Raw genomic sequence first — 16,296 nt, 5'->3', positions numbered from 1 at the left:
CTAAGGGGGTGACAACCCTTTTTTGGGGTTGCATTTTGCCAAAGAAGTACCATACAGGCGCCCTTTTCAGATACCCTGGTATCTGTTTCTTTTCCTTCAGGGTTAGAGTATTAGGAATAGAGTATTGGGGTTGGGGGTTTTGTGTTAGGGTATTAGGGTTGCTTTAGGGTATTAAGGTAAGTTGGGGTTTCTCTATGTCCTAGATTTCATGGATTGTACTGGATTTCGGTTGTGTCCCAGCGCTAGTGAATCCAGCAGGCAGGTGTGAGGCAGAGGCTTGTCAAGTATACAGGACACAGGTCTGATAGCTGAATATTCCAGCAGGGAGTCAGTGGCAGGCCCAGTTTAAATTTCAGGCATCTGGTGGGTGGGTATTCCTGCAGGCAGGCCCAGTATACAAGCCAGGAAGTTTAAAGGTGCATACACACGGGCCTTTATCGCTGGCAATATGGTCGCTGAGCGACCATATTGCCAGCGATTGGAGTGTGCACAACACAATTACACAACAGTATACAAGGCTATGGGTGTGGATGGTAGGGGGGGTGAGGAAGCCTGAAGCTTAATTGACCAGACAGACACATATAAGGGGAGGGCAATAAATAGAAACACATCAAGAAAACATTAGACATTGTGAAGTGAGCGAGAAGGGGCCACAGTCCCAAAGTCTTATAAAACAGTTCAAACAAGGGGAGAGGACCAGAAGAAGCCGGGTTTAGTCCTCAACCATTGATTTTGTATGCAAACCATACAGTTTACATAGGCAGATGATCTGTATATGTATGTAATCTACTGTACTTCCCTTCCTTGTTTCTTCCTGATGTCCTTTTTGCTAATTTCCTTAACACTGAAGTGCCAAATGGTATAGCGAGCACCAGTGTATAAAAGCACCCGTGGATTTTGTATTCAGTTCTAGTGTGTGTGTGTGTGTGTGTGTTAAATCATTACACAAAAGGACCATCTTATGGCAAGAAAGATTTTATAAATTTAATATAGACAGCTTATCATACTGTCGTAGCTTAGTATATAAGATATGAATCTTTGCTAAGGCAATATGTGCTAATTTACATAGTTACATAGTAGGTAAGGCTGAAAAAAGACTTGCGTCCATCTAGTTCAACCTGGTATAGATATCTATTGCTGATTTGGTTGGTTCTGGTATTTTACAGACAAATTATATTTCTTATTTGTACCCATGGATGTTTTTCTCCAGTAAATGTTTGTCCAACTTTGCCTTGAACGCATTTAATGAGCCAGCCGTTACCACCTCTCTGGGAAGAGAGTTCCAGAGTTTGACTGTTCTGACTGTAAAGAAATTCTTTCTACTAGCTGAATGAAATCTTTTTTCTTCTAATCTATACTCATGCCCTCGCGTCCTAGATTCCTTTCTAGTAGAAAATAGGGTGTGTGACAGTTCCTTATATTGGCCCTTGATATACTTGTACATGTTGAGCATGTCCCCCCTTAAACGTCTCTTTTCTAATGTAAATAGTCCCAAATTGCTTAATCTCTCCCCGTAGCTTAAATTCTCCATTCCCCTAATAAGCTTTGTTGCTCGCCTTTGGACTTTTTCTAATTCTATGATGTCCTTTTTATAGTGTGGGGCCCAGAACTGTACTCCGTACTCTAGGTGAGGTCTCACCAATGCTTTATATAGTGGCATAATTACCCTTGAGTCCCTAGTTTCCATTCCCCTCTTAACCCCTTCCTGACAGAGCTAGTTTTTGCGTTCCTGACAGAGCCATTTTTTTCAAATCTGACATGTCTCACTTAAGTGGGGATAACTTTTTTTTGCTTTTACTTATCCCAGTGATTTTGAGATTGGTTTTTTCGTGACACATTGTACTTCAAATTAGTGGTAAATTTGGGTCGATACAGTCTGTGTTTTTTTGTGAAAAATACCAAAATGTCGTGAAAAAATGGAAAATTTAGCGATTTGCAAAATGTTAAATTTTCTGCTTGTGAGACAAATAATCATACCACTCAAAATAGTTAATAACTAACATAGACCATATGTCTACTTTATGTTGCCATCATTATTTCAACTTCCTTTTAATTTTTTTGGACACTAGGAGGCTTCAAATATGAATAGCAAATTCTCAAATTTTCAAGAAAATTTCAAACACTGATTTTTTTAGGGACCAGTTCAGTTCTGATGTGACTTTGAGGGACTTGTATGTGAGACACCCCCATAAATGATGCCATTTCAAAAACTGCACCCCTCACAGTATTCAAAACAGCATTTTGGAAGTTTGTTAACCCTTTAGGTGTTTCACAGGAATTAAAACAAAGTGTAGGTGAAATTTCAAAATTTCATTTTTTTTGCAGATTTGCAAATTTAATACATTTTTCTAAGGAACACAGTACATTTTACTAGAGAAATGTGACTAAAAATTGATTCCCCCAATTCTTTGGTTTTCATAAATATCCTATATGTGGCCCTAGTGTGCACGGTGACCAAACCACAGGCTTCATAATAGAAGGAGCACCTACTTGATTTTGGAGCCTCCTTTTTATGAGATTATTTTTTAGGAACCATGTAGGTTTCTAGGCACCATAAGATGCTAAAAGTTAGGTACCCCCCCACAAGTGACCCCATTTTGCAAACTACACCCTTCAGGGAATTCATCTAGGGGTATAGTGTACATTTCAAACCCCCAGGGGTTTCACCAATTGTGGTACAACTGGGCAGTGAAAATGAAAAAAAAAAAATTTTCATTTTCACAGCTCAGTTGTATCAAAATTGGTGAAACCCCTGGGGGTTTGAAATGTACACTATACCCCTTGATGAATTCCCTGAAGGGTGTAGTTTGCAAAATGGGGTCACTTGTGGGGGGGTTCCACTGTATGGGTGTTTCGGGGGTCATTCAACCAGAATCTGTGCTGCAAAATCCAAAAATCACTCCTTCCCTTCTGAGTCCTGCCATGCACCCAACTGGTATTTTTTGGTCACACATGAGGCATTGCCGTACTCGGGAGAAATTGGGGCACAGATTTTGGGGTGCTTTGTCTCCTTCATTCCTTGTGAAAATGAAAAATTTTGAGCCAGATCTGCATTTTTGTGTAAAAAAATGTAATTTTTTACACAAAAATGCAGTTCTGGCTCAAAATTTTTTATTTTCACAAGGAATGAAGGAGACAAAGCACCCCAAAATCTGTGCCCCAATTTCTCCCGAGTACGGCAATGCCTCACGTGTGACCAAAAAATACCAGTTGGGTGCATGGCAGGACTCAGAAGGGAAGGAGTGATTTTTGGTGGCGGAATGAATGGTGGGTGCTATGTCGCATTAGCAAGACCCCCGAAGCACCAATACAGTGGAACCCCCCCACAAGTGACCCCATTTTGGTCACCAGCTTTGGGAGGGGGGCTGGCGCTGCGGCTGGCGGGGGGGTGGGAGGGGTGCTGGCGCTGCGGCAGCCGGTTGGGTGGGAGGGTTTGGGGGGCTGCCGGGTGGGAGGGGGGGGGGGGCTGGCGATCGTTGGTGATCGGTGCGGTATACGCACACACACACACACACACACACACACACATATTTATATATATGTGTGTGTATATATATATATATATATATATATATATATATATATATATATATATATATATATATATATATATATATATATACATATATATACACACACATATATATATATATATATATATATATATATATATATATATATATATATATGTGTGTGTGTATATATATATATATATATATATATACACACATTTGCACATTTTTTTATTTTATTTTATTTTTTACTTTTCCAGCAGCAGCATGATGCTGCTGCTGCTGCTGCTGCGGGGGGGAGGGGGGAGGAGGGGAGCGCAGCGTGCGCTCCGGACGTAGCGGTTGAGCCGCTGGAGCTGCTGCTGCTGCCGGGTGAGTGCCCGGCGGGTGGGAGGGGGGTGCTGCCGCTCGGTGGTGATCGGTGCTGCACCGATCACCACCGTTTTCTGTGTTACCGAGCGGCTTAGCCGCCGGTAACACAGGAAACGCTGTGATTGACTGTTCAGATTTGAACAGCCAATCACAGCGATCGCCGACCGGGGGGGGCACCCCTGCCCCCCCCTGGGCGACGAGGGGGGATGTCTGCTGTCAGGGACAGCAGACATCACCTAACTGTCACTGCGTCTCTAGACGCAGTGACAGTTAGAAACCATGACGTACATTTATGCCATGTGTCGGGAAGTACTTCCCGACCATGACGTAAATGTACGTCAAATGTCGGGAAGGGGTTAATACATGCCAGAATTTTGTTGGCCTTTTTTGTAGCTACATTACAATGGGCACTACATCCTAGATTGCTGTCTATTTGGACTCCTAGATCCTTTTCAAGTATGGAATTACCCAGTTCCTCTCCGCTAAGGTTGTAACTTGCACACTGGTTGTGTCTCCCAAGGTGCATAACCTTACATTTATCTACATTGAACCTCATCTTCCATTTTTTTGCCCACTCATCTAGAATTGCAAGATCATTTTGAAGCATGGTGACATCTACATTTACATAGTAATTAACATTACTTGTGATATAAATCAGTCAAATAAATAGTAATTGCCTCCCGTTTGCATAGTCTCTCGGGAATGAAAACTGCATCGTCTTTCAAATAGGCTCTAATATCCTTAAATTACATAGATACATACAGCACTAGGAATTATTTTTATTACACTGGCAGAAAAATGTATATGAAGTTAAATGTTCTACTATAGAGGAAATTACCATTATGAGCATGGTAACACTGGTATAAATGGAATACTTTGTAAACGAAGAAAATTCTGAATGATGTACTTCATAAAACTACAGAATTGTATTCATGTCTAGGATGCAGATTCTTGGTTTTGCAGCTTTTGTAATGTAATGGCATTGGATGCACATCACACAGCTTGCATTTAGTACTCACATCTCCATGCTATCCCTAGTAATATTGACTGCAAGGACTACTGCTTTTGAGCTTGAAACTACGCTGTAGGCTGTATGCTGTACATCTCAATAGTGGTGGGAGTTCTTTTTTTTTTGGGGGGGGGGGGGGGTTGTATGTGTTTCACATGATTGTAAATGAGCCACATGCTGTAAACATGCACTAGGTTGACAGAAGCAATAGGTAGACACCTGTCAACATGGATTCCAATTAGTATGCCACACACACTTCTCTCTGTATACTTTACCACCCACATGGACAATAATTGGTAATGGTAAAGCACAGAATGAAAAAGTACAAAAGTGGGGGAGAAAAAGTGAACCTCGGTGGTTTAGCATCTCCAAGCTGGGTGGTAGTCCCTTTTAAAGGATAACTGGAACCTCTACTTTCAGGAATTGGGCCTTTCCTTTGAGCTTCTTCAATTTCATCATGTAATAGGTATGAGATGTAAATAATGCATCTTACTATTTAAATGCCAATTGGAATCTGTAGCTTGCCTTACTGAGAGTATGCACTTTGCTTTGAGTCAGGTCACCTAAGAACAGTAGAAAATGTAAACCAAAACAGAATGTGTGAAAAGTGGGTGGCGGCCAGGCCACCATTCGCAAGGTGAGGTTTGGTGGACTCGCTAGGCTGTGAATTCACAGCCCTGTGAATCAACCAGAATAACCCTCTACAGATGTAGCACCTCTCAGCCATCCCAGGGAATGGATCGCTGGCTGAGAGGCACTGCATTATGCTGGGTACACACCAGGACGACTAGGGCCCGATCCCCACAATCTAGATCCAATTCCGATCAATTGGATGTAGATTGTGTGCTGATTGGGCCCTTTTCTGACCTGGTGTGGACCGATACCGATCCGATGCGCGGTCCCGCGGGTCGGTCGGTCGTTATTGAGATCCTACCTGCTGCAGGTAGGATCTCAATGACGACCATACAGCTGGGTGCGGGTCGCCATAGTATCGGACCCGCTCACGGTGCACATCGTGAGCGGGTCGGACGAGACACTGACGACCCGCTCACGATATGCATCATGAGCGGGTCGTCCTGGTGTGTACCCTACATAACTCTCCCAATTCACCCTCAGTACTTAAAGACACAGGGGGTTATTCTGGTTCACTCCTTCTGGCAAATTCCTTCTTAAATGGACAAAATCATGTGCAATGGAGGGGGGGGGGGCAGATGTAACACGTGCAGAGAGAATTAGTGCTTTTATTCTTACACTGCAATATAGATCTCACTTTGAAGTTAAACCCCACCAAAATCTAATTCTCTCTGCACAAGTAACATCTGCCCCACCTGCAGTGCACATGGTTTTGTCTATCTAAGAAGGAATTTACAAAAAATGTTAATAGACTGAAAAACTATTTGGCTGCAGTTTATTGAGTCCATGTTTCTCCTAAGTGGGTAGCCTTATAGGTATTTTTTTTGGTAATGTACAGTATGTGCCTATGCACATCCTTGCTGGCGGGTCGCCAGAACGTACGCGCTGGCGACCCGCCAGCAGCCTCGCCAGCGAGGAGACTGAGACGCGCGTGCGTCTCACGCGCACGCGCGTCTCAGTCTCCGTCGCTAGCGCGGCGGAAACCCCGTCCGTCTCCGCCTCAGGGAGACGGACGGGGTTAGGGGGGATGCGGGCAGGCGGCGGGGACCCCGGGTTACCGCCGGCAAGCCGGCGGGGACCCGGGGAAACGTATGGAAGCGCCGTCGGAAGGGGGCGCGCGCGCCTCTCGTGCGCGCGCGTCCCCTTCTCACGATCGCCATGGCGCTGGCGGGGGATGGCGGCTGGTGACGCCAGCGCCATCCCCTGCCAAGATGGGAACAGACCCATCTGTATAATACAGACATTTTAGCGTACTTCATGGAGGCTTTATTGCCATTACCTCAGCGGGGATAGCTTTTCTAAGGAGACTATGCTAGAGACACGGCAATTAGTGGCCATTATTTTCTAGCGCCAAGCTACAACATATTTTATATTTGCATACATTTTATAGGAATATGACGCACCAGCTTTTTCATTTTATAGTAATCCATTTTCTGTGGTCTGCGACTGAAGATGCAGCATCGGATCACCATTTTGGCCAAAGACCACAGAAAATGGAGTACTTGGACTGCAGATACTGGCAGAAGGCATCTAGGTACTTATGTATTATCTGGGCTCCCATGTTAAATGCACACCATTTTTTCATACCCCTACTATACAACTACGCATGGAGTTGATTTTATATAGTGTAGCGAGCCACCGTGCCCGGAGCGTGGCGAGCGGACGCGGTCTCATAAGAAAAACGGGAGTCCAGATATTACAGAAGTACCGGCATCTATTTCCTACAACAGCAGTTCCCAAACTTTTTCCTCTACTGTACCACTTGGTTTGGCTTTTCATTTATGAGATCCCCTCCTCTCAATTTGAAATACCCACAATACTTGTGAAGGGAGCGGCAGTGAGCAGTATGCGTGTCCTTTATAATAAGGAGTACAGGAAGTGGCGAGGTATAGTTAATCTCCACAGCGATGGGAAACTACTTCTGCCATTGGGAGTCTTCTTCCTTTTCTTCCACCATTACCAATATTAATTTCAAGTACCCCCAACCAGTCTGCAGTGTACCTCCAGGGGGTACTTGTTCCCCATGTTGGGAACCACTGTCATTAGAATATTTCTGTATGGCATTGCAAAGCCGTTCCTTGTGGTTGTACAATACCAACCATATCAGGATCCGGTCCATGATTTGCTGTTGCCCAGCTGAGCCAGATACTTTGTATCATCAGTGTCAGACTGAGGCAAGAAGGGCCTACCGTGGAAATGCAATGGTAGGGGCCCATGCTTAGATAACCATTTAACCCCTTAATACTGTACATTTACATATGTAATGCTGCTATTGTATGCATATTTATGTACCATAGAGCATCATATTACTGTGCAATATTATGAGTTGAACTTGATCCTTAGAGGTGGGAAGGGGACACCCAGGCAGTGAGGCTCACCGGAGGTTCACCGGAGGTTCACCCTGTACCCCTGTGGACCAGTCCAACCCTGAGTGTCATGCAAAGAACAAGCTATTAGATCAGTGGTTCCCAACCCTGGTCCTCAAGTACCCCCAACAGTGCACGTTTTCCAGGTCACCCAGCAGGTGCACTTATTATTCAGGCACATTTGAAAAGATCCACAGTTGGAGCTAATTATAGCACTTGTGATTCTGTGTGGAGACCTGCAAAACATGCACTGTTGGGGGTACTTGAGGACCAGGATTGGGAACCGCTGTACTAGATGATATGCAGGCTAAACAATTTGAATTATTGTGCTTCAGCTATTTCTTTTGTCACTTAAAAACCTTTTGCCCATGTACTGTAAAAGTGCACATCTTAAGCTAAAGAGAAAACCCCTTTTACAAGGCCATCATAAACATTTGCTCATTTCTTATACAGAGCCTCTTAACATAATGTAGGGATCCTACGAGTGCAGTCAACCTGGTAAATTGCAGAGAGTGTTATTCTTTGCTTACCAGTTTATGTAATCTGGATTTCTAGCGACCTTTTACAAGCAGACTCCAATTATGTTGCTAAAGTAGCAAGCATTCCTGTAGAAAGTGATAGAAAGGCATTCAATATATAGATTAGTCAATATCCTGATTAAGCAACATCATCTCTGCATGTCTCTAGAGGAGCCATATTGCTTTGCTATATTTTCTCATGCCTTTGTGAAATGATCTGTTGTAAAGTATGCTATTTACTATGATTGTTTGTTTATTTAGTGCTAATATTTTGATGATTGTATAATATGTTCCTGCACTGCACATAATGGATACAGTATGTATAAGTTCACATTAAGATTTTTGTGTCTATAGCTCCACACACACTACGCAATTCTTTAAAATATATTGCTCAGAAGGGCCCTTCTGGGGGATATTGTTAGTTTTTATGCTCAATATCGTTAACAATGACTGCTCCAATGCATTGTTAACAACCCTCCGTCATCTGTGCATGCAGCTTAATTTGAGGATCCAATACGTAATGCCGGCGGTCGGAATCCCGGCGGTCGGAATCCCGACACTGGAATCCCGACCGCCGAAATCCCGACATGGGGGGGACGTGGATATCTTTAACTGATATTTTCAGTGTGTGTTCGCTATATTGTTTGCCCAGCAACACCGCCGATATAGTTAACTAATCGGGTAGTGTTTAAGAAAGGATCGTATGCAAATATCGCATGTGATTTGCATATGATTTGATCCGCGATGCGATTTAGCACCCCCCACTATCCACGTCAGCCCAAAGCGTGGCGAGCAGACGCAGAATACACGTCAAGTTATCCACGTCCCCTCGCGGGGCTCGCTACGCTTGTCACGCTTCGGGCTCGGTGGCTTGCTGCGCTCGCAACACTTTATAACATCAACTCCACGGCGATGTGGATAGTGGGGCTATGAACAAGTCAGGAGGATGCATACCGCCTCCCCTCGCAGGGCTCGCCACACTTCGGGGTGGCGTGGATTTTGTGGGTGTGCAAAATGTGCTAAATCGCATCGTATGCACTGTGATCCGCAGGCAGGGGAAACGTGTAACTACAAAAGTACCATCGCATCACATCACACGCGATCGCATGCGATGCGATTTCCCTGCTGCCATGAAACTACACAAGTACCCAATCTGACAATGTGAGCCAACACCTCAACCACATCTGACACATCTGACATCTACCATGCACAGTGAGAATCCCAAAGAAGTACCTATTGGGGTGCAAGAGAATACTCTTTCTTGGTTGGCAGAGCTGGAAGAATTTCCAAACCTAATTAAATACAGTTCCTATATACAACATTCCAGGGCTATGGGGGTTAATCAGGCCTGATCGCTGGGCTGCTTATTTGCAGATTCCTGTGATCCGGTAATCGTAGCCCAGCCAGAGTGAAATCCAGCCCTGTGCAAGCCTGCAAATCGCTGCGCATGGCTTTCCAAAATTACGCGGATCAGTGATTAGCAGCTAATCCTTATGCAAGACACTTACCATTGAATGATTATTTGTCTGTGCATAGCCCAGGACTTGGCGGCTGCCATAGAAATATGCTGAACGGGGCTGTTGCTGATGCCTCACATCCTCCCCTCAAATGCATGGGCACGTCTGCATTTTCCCCAAGGCTCCCAGAAAATGGATGTTTCCACCCCCAATCAACTTGAGTATGGCCAGCAATCAAAAAGTAGCAGGATTTTATTGCAGGATGGCCTTGCGCATATGTACTACGAGCCATAAACATGCACAGTTTGCAGATTATCGCCCAGCTTTTAAATTTATAGCCATGTCCCTGTCTGGGTCAAGTAGGACACACAAAATGGTCTCATCCACTGTATGTCTACTGTAAATGTGACACTGTAAATGTGTTAAGCTTACTTCCAAAGGACCTACTGTAGAACCTAGGTTTTTTTTTTTAAAGCGGTAATCATTTACACAGCAAAACCAGTTTGATTTAAAAAAAAAAAAAACAACAACTGGAGATTTCTTACCAAATCTCTCAATTTCTAAATCTCTCATCTGATTACATTTTACCCATAGGCCTTTATTCAGATCTGATTGCCAGGGCCGGCGCTACCCACTCAGCAGCTCCTGCAAAGCAGGGAGGCGCCATGCTGAAAAGGCGCCATCTCCCTCCCTGCTCTGCTAAAGCTGCCTCACTGTCACTGCCTCCTGCACGCCGCCCGCAGCGCCTGTCTGACAGCGGGCGGCAGTATGGAGAAGCTGAGCAGCTCCCTGCACCGCACACACTGTCCTCCTCCTGCGACCTGCCCCCTTTTCCTCACAGACACTTGCGCTGAGGGATATAGCGCTGTCTGTGAATGCCTGGATGACATGTCATGTCCGGATCCGCCCCCTACCCATTGCTCCCTGCACCTGTCAGCTGTCAATCAAATGATGAACAGGCAGCAGCGCCGCCTCCCCTTCCTTCCCTCTTCTCAGTGTGCTGTGCCAGTGCCGCTGCCAGTCCTCAACACTCCGCCCCCTCTTCTTCCAACTCCTCCTTCTCTCCCCTCCTTTCCCCCTCAGTCACGAGTGCTGCACATACTTTTTGTACTGCTTTTGGATCGCATCGCACACACATTGCATGCATGCCGTGCGATGCGATCTAGCTAATAACGTATGCGATTCTCGCAGCGTGTATGGGCACCTTTAGTGCCTGCAACATTTTGATGACACAGCACTGAGATGGTGTATGCATACATGTACCAGAGATACTCCATAGGATCGCATGTTGCATACACTCCCACAATCGGGCTGCAGCTTGTTGCAATGGCAATGTGAAAGGGCGCAAAATGTATGGTTTGCAGGAGGGCGCTGGACACCCTAGCACCGGCCCTGCTGATTGCAGTACAAATTTGTTTGGAAAATGGGCAAAACCATGTGCACTGTAGGTTGGGCAGATGTAACGTGCAGAGAGAGTTATACGGCCTACACACATGCCGATATTAAGGCATTTTCTAAGCGATTTTGCTTAGTTTGGCAAAGTCGCTTAGAAAATGCCCTCACATCGTTGTGTGTGTGGGGACTATATCGGCAGCAATGCGCGTCTTTATCACTGGCCGAAATTGATGGACAGTGTCCATCAATATCGGCATCGGCAGGGTTCTCCCACCGGAGAACACTGGCGCTGTCTGCTCGCTTAGCACACAGAGCTGGCAGAATGGCCCGACGTAGCACAGCTAGGTCGCCCTACACACATCGGCATGTGTGTAGGGCCCATTAGATTTGTGTGAGTTATTCTGTTTCTGTGCTGCATTATTTTTACACTGCAATTTAGATTTCAGTTTCAACACACCCCAATAACATTCTAAACATATGCTCATTTTCACTTATGAAATTAGTCCTAAAGGAACAAAGAAAAAAACTAAAAGAAACTTCAGAAAGAGTAGATCTTCTACAAACACTCATTGAACCTTTTGCGACAATGGATACCTTCCCAAACTTAGAAAATGGGCAAAACCATGTGCACTGTAGGTGGGGCAGATGTAACATGTGCAGAAAGAGTTAGATTTGTGTGAGTTATTCTGTTACTGTGCAGGGTAAATACTGTCTGAAATCTAAATTGCAGTGTAAAAATAATGCAGCCAGTATTTACCCTGCACAGAAACAGAATAACTCACACAAATCTAACTCTCTCTGCACATGTTACATCTGCCCCACCTACAGTGCACATGGTTTTGACCATTTTCCAAACAAATTTGTACTGCGATCAGATATGAATAAAGGCCATAGTGTTATGTATTGTTTGAGGAGGGCCCAAACCGGTATCTTTTCTAGGGCCCTGTGAGGTCTAAATCCACATCTTGCTGTGTAAATAACCCCCTATGTTACTTAATCTTCCATTTTGTTAGTGCTTTAGCTGCACATTGTCCCTGCACACACTTATTTATTGTTTGAAAAAAGATGAAGTATGATTTTAGTGGATTACATCATTGCAAGCCACTTGTCTACAGGAAGTGTTTGTTATGTGGATAGTGGGGCTATGAACAAGTCAGGAGGATGCATACCGCCTCCCCTCGCAGGGCTCGCCACACTTCGGGGTGGCGTGGATTTTGTGGGTGTGCAAAATGTGCTAAATCGCATCGTATGCACTGTGATCCGCAGGCAGGGGAAACGTGTAACTACAAAAGTACCATCGCATCACATCACACGCGATCGCATGCGATGCGATTTCCCTGCTGCCATGAAACTACACAAGTACCCAATCTGACAATGTGAGCCAACACCTCAACCACATCTGACACATCTGACATCTACCATGCACAGTGAGAATCCCAAAGAAGTACCTATTGGGGTGCAAGAGAATACTCTTTCTTGGTTGGCAGAGCTGGAAGAATTTCCAAACCTAATTAAATACAGTTCCTATATACAACATTCCAGGGCTATGGGGGTTAATCAGGCCTGATCGCTGGGCTGCTTATTTGCAGATTCCTGTGATCCGGTAATCGTAGCCCAGCCAGAGTGAAATCCAGCCCTGTGCAAGCCTGCAAATCGCTGCGCATGGCTTTCCAAAATTACGCGGATCAGTGATTAGCAGCTAATCCTTATGCAAGACACTTACCATTGAATGATTATTTGTCTGTGCATAGCCCAGGACTTGGCGGCTGCCATAGAAATATGCTGAACGGGGCTGTTGCTGATGCCTCACATCCTCCCCTCAAATGCATGGGCACGTCTGCATTTTCCCCAAGGCTCCCAGAAAATGGATGTTTCCACCCCCAATCAACTTGAGTATGGCCAGCAATCAAAAAGTAGCAGGATTTTATTGCAGGATGGCCTTGCGCATATGTACTACGAGCCATAAACATGCACAGTTTGCAGATTATCGCCCAGCTTTTAAATTTATAGCCATGTCCCTGTCTGGGTCAAGTAGGACACACAAAATGGTCTCATCCACTGTATGTCTACTGTAAATGTGACACTGTAAATGTGTTAAGCTTACTTCCAAAGGACCTACTGTAGAACCTAGGTTTTTTTTTTTAAAGCGGTAATCATTTACACAGCAAAACCAGTTTGATTTAAAAAAAAAAAAAACAACAACTGGAGATTTCTTACCAAATCTCTCAATTTCTAAATCTCTCATCTGATTACATTTTACCCATAGGCCTTTATTCAGATCTGATTGCCAGGGCCGGCGCTACCCACTCAGCAGCTCCTGCAAAGCAGGGAGGCGCCATGCTGAAAAGGCGCCATCTCCCTCCCTGCTCTGCTAAAGCTGCCTCACTGTCACTGCCTCCTGCACGCCGCCCGCAGCGCCTGTCTGACAGCGGGCGGCAGTATGGAGAAGCTGAGCAGCTCCCTGCACCGCACACACTGTCCTCCTCCTGCGACCTGCCCCCTTTTCCTCACAGACACTTGCGCTGAGGGATATAGCGCTGTCTGTGAATGCCTGGATGACATGTCATGTCCGGATCCGCCCCCTACCCATTGCTCCCTGCACCTGTCAGCTGTCAATCAAATGATGAACAGGCAGCAGCGCCGCCTCCCCTTCCTTCCCTCTTCTCAGTGTGCTGTGCCAGTGCCGCTGCCAGTCCTCAACACTCCGCCCCCTCTTCTTCCAACTCCTCCTTCTCTCCCCTCCTTTCCCCCTCAGTCACGAGTGCTGCACATACTTTTTGTACTGCTTTTGGATCGCATCGCACACACATTGCATGCATGCCGTGCGATGCGATCTAGCTAATAACGTATGCGATTCTCGCAGCGTGTATGGGCACCTTTAGTGCCTGCAACATTTTGATGACACAGCACTGAGATGGTGTATGCATACATGTACCAGAGATACTCCATAGGATCGCATGTTGCATACACTCCCACAATCGGGCTGCAGCTTGTTGCAATGGCAATGTGAAAGGGCGCAAAATGTATGGTTTGCAGGAGGGCGCTGGACACCCTAGCACCGGCCCTGCTGATTGCAGTACAAATTTGTTTGGAAAATGGGCAAAACCATGTGCACTGTAGGTTGGGCAGATGTAACGTGCAGAGAGAGTTATACGGCCTACACACATGCCGATATTAAGGCATTTTCTAAGCGATTTTGCTTAGTTTGGCAAAGTCGCTTAGAAAATGCCCTCACATCGTTGTGTGTGTGGGGACTATATCGGCAGCAATGCGCGTCTTTATCACTGGCCGAAATTGATGGACAGTGTCCATCAATATCGGCATCGGCAGGGTTCTCCCACCGGAGAACACTGGCGCTGTCTGCTCGCTTAGCACACAGAGCTGGCAGAATGGCCCGACGTAGCACAGCTAGGTCGCCCTACACACATCGGCATGTGTGTAGGGCCCATTAGATTTGTGTGAGTTATTCTGTTTCTGTGCTGCATTATTTTTACACTGCAATTTAGATTTCAGTTTCAACACACCCCAATAACATTCTAAACATATGCTCATTTTCACTTATGAAATTAGTCCTAAAGGAACAAAGAAAAAAACTAAAAGAAACTTCAGAAAGAGTAGATCTTCTACAAACACTCATTGAACCTTTTGCGACAATGGATACCTTCCCAAACTTAGAAAATGGGCAAAACCATGTGCACTGTAGGTGGGGCAGATGTAACATGTGCAGAAAGAGTTAGATTTGTGTGAGTTATTCTGTTACTGTGCAGGGTAAATACTGTCTGAAATCTAAATTGCAGTGTAAAAATAATGCAGCCAGTATTTACCCTGCACAGAAACAGAATAACTCACACAAATCTAACTCTCTCTGCACATGTTACATCTGCCCCACCTACAGTGCACATGGTTTTGACCATTTTCCAAACAAATTTGTACTGCGATCAGATATGAATAAAGGCCATAGTGTTATGTATTGTTTGAGGAGGGCCCAAACCGGTATCTTTTCTAGGGCCCTGTGAGGTCTAAATCCACATCTTGCTGTGTAAATAACCCCCTATGTTACTTAATCTTCCATTTTGTTAGTGCTTTAGCTGCACATTGTCCCTGCACACACTTATTTATTGTTTGAAAAAAGATGAAGTATGATTTTAGTGGATTACATCATTGCAAGCCACTTGTCTACAGGAAGTGTTTGTTACAGAGGAAGTATTGTTATACAGGAATTACTACGCAGCCATAGTCCAGTATGACTTGCCGATATTACAGACTGCATCTTTTCAGACTCCTGCGGTGATTTACACACAGACCACTTTACTGTCACCTTGTTATTTTTACAGTATTTTGTTTGCTTTTCTTACATCAGTTAATACATACAGTTGTCGTTAATAAATAATGGATGGAGACTCTTGTCTCTGCAAGGATCAAAAGAATTGACAACGAATGTTCACTTTAGATTTATGTAGCTCTCATTCAAACTTAAAGTAGTGGAACTTTCACATTGCCATATCATGTGAATCAAAACTAATACTTGCAAAGGATTTATTCTGAAAGTTTGAATAATTACTAAATTATAGAGCTTACATTAGAGATCAAAAATGAATATGAAATATTCTTTACTTTTTATTTATTTAAATCTGTGAATTTAAATACATTATTTGGGAAGACTTGGATATCTTGAAATATTATCAAACGATTGTTATAGGAATAATTGATGTCGGAGTCCAGTCTGAAACAAGAGTACTTATTTATCTCAATTAATGGCACATGAGCTGACTGCAGAAGCCTGAGCCACAGAAGAATGGCGTACAAACAATATAAACTAGGTCAAGTTATTTCAGAGATGGTTTTATAGTGAGCAAGTCATTGAAGTCCTTTTCCACATTTCATAATGATTGTTTTCAGATGTGACTTACTGATAAATAATACCGAGAAATGTTTAACATGGGATAAACATTCGACAGAAAAAATTAATTGGAACTCTACTTTATAAATTGATACCATAACATTAACCATTTAAGTGCCAACATCCACTATGAG

The sequence above is a fragment of the Crinia signifera genome, chromosome 3 (genome assembly GCF_055691185.1).
Source record: "Crinia signifera chromosome 3, ASM5569118v1, whole genome shotgun sequence".
Taxonomy (NCBI): Eukaryota; Metazoa; Chordata; class Amphibia; order Anura; family Myobatrachidae; genus Crinia; species Crinia signifera.
Note: the sequence above shows the minus strand (reverse complement) of the source record.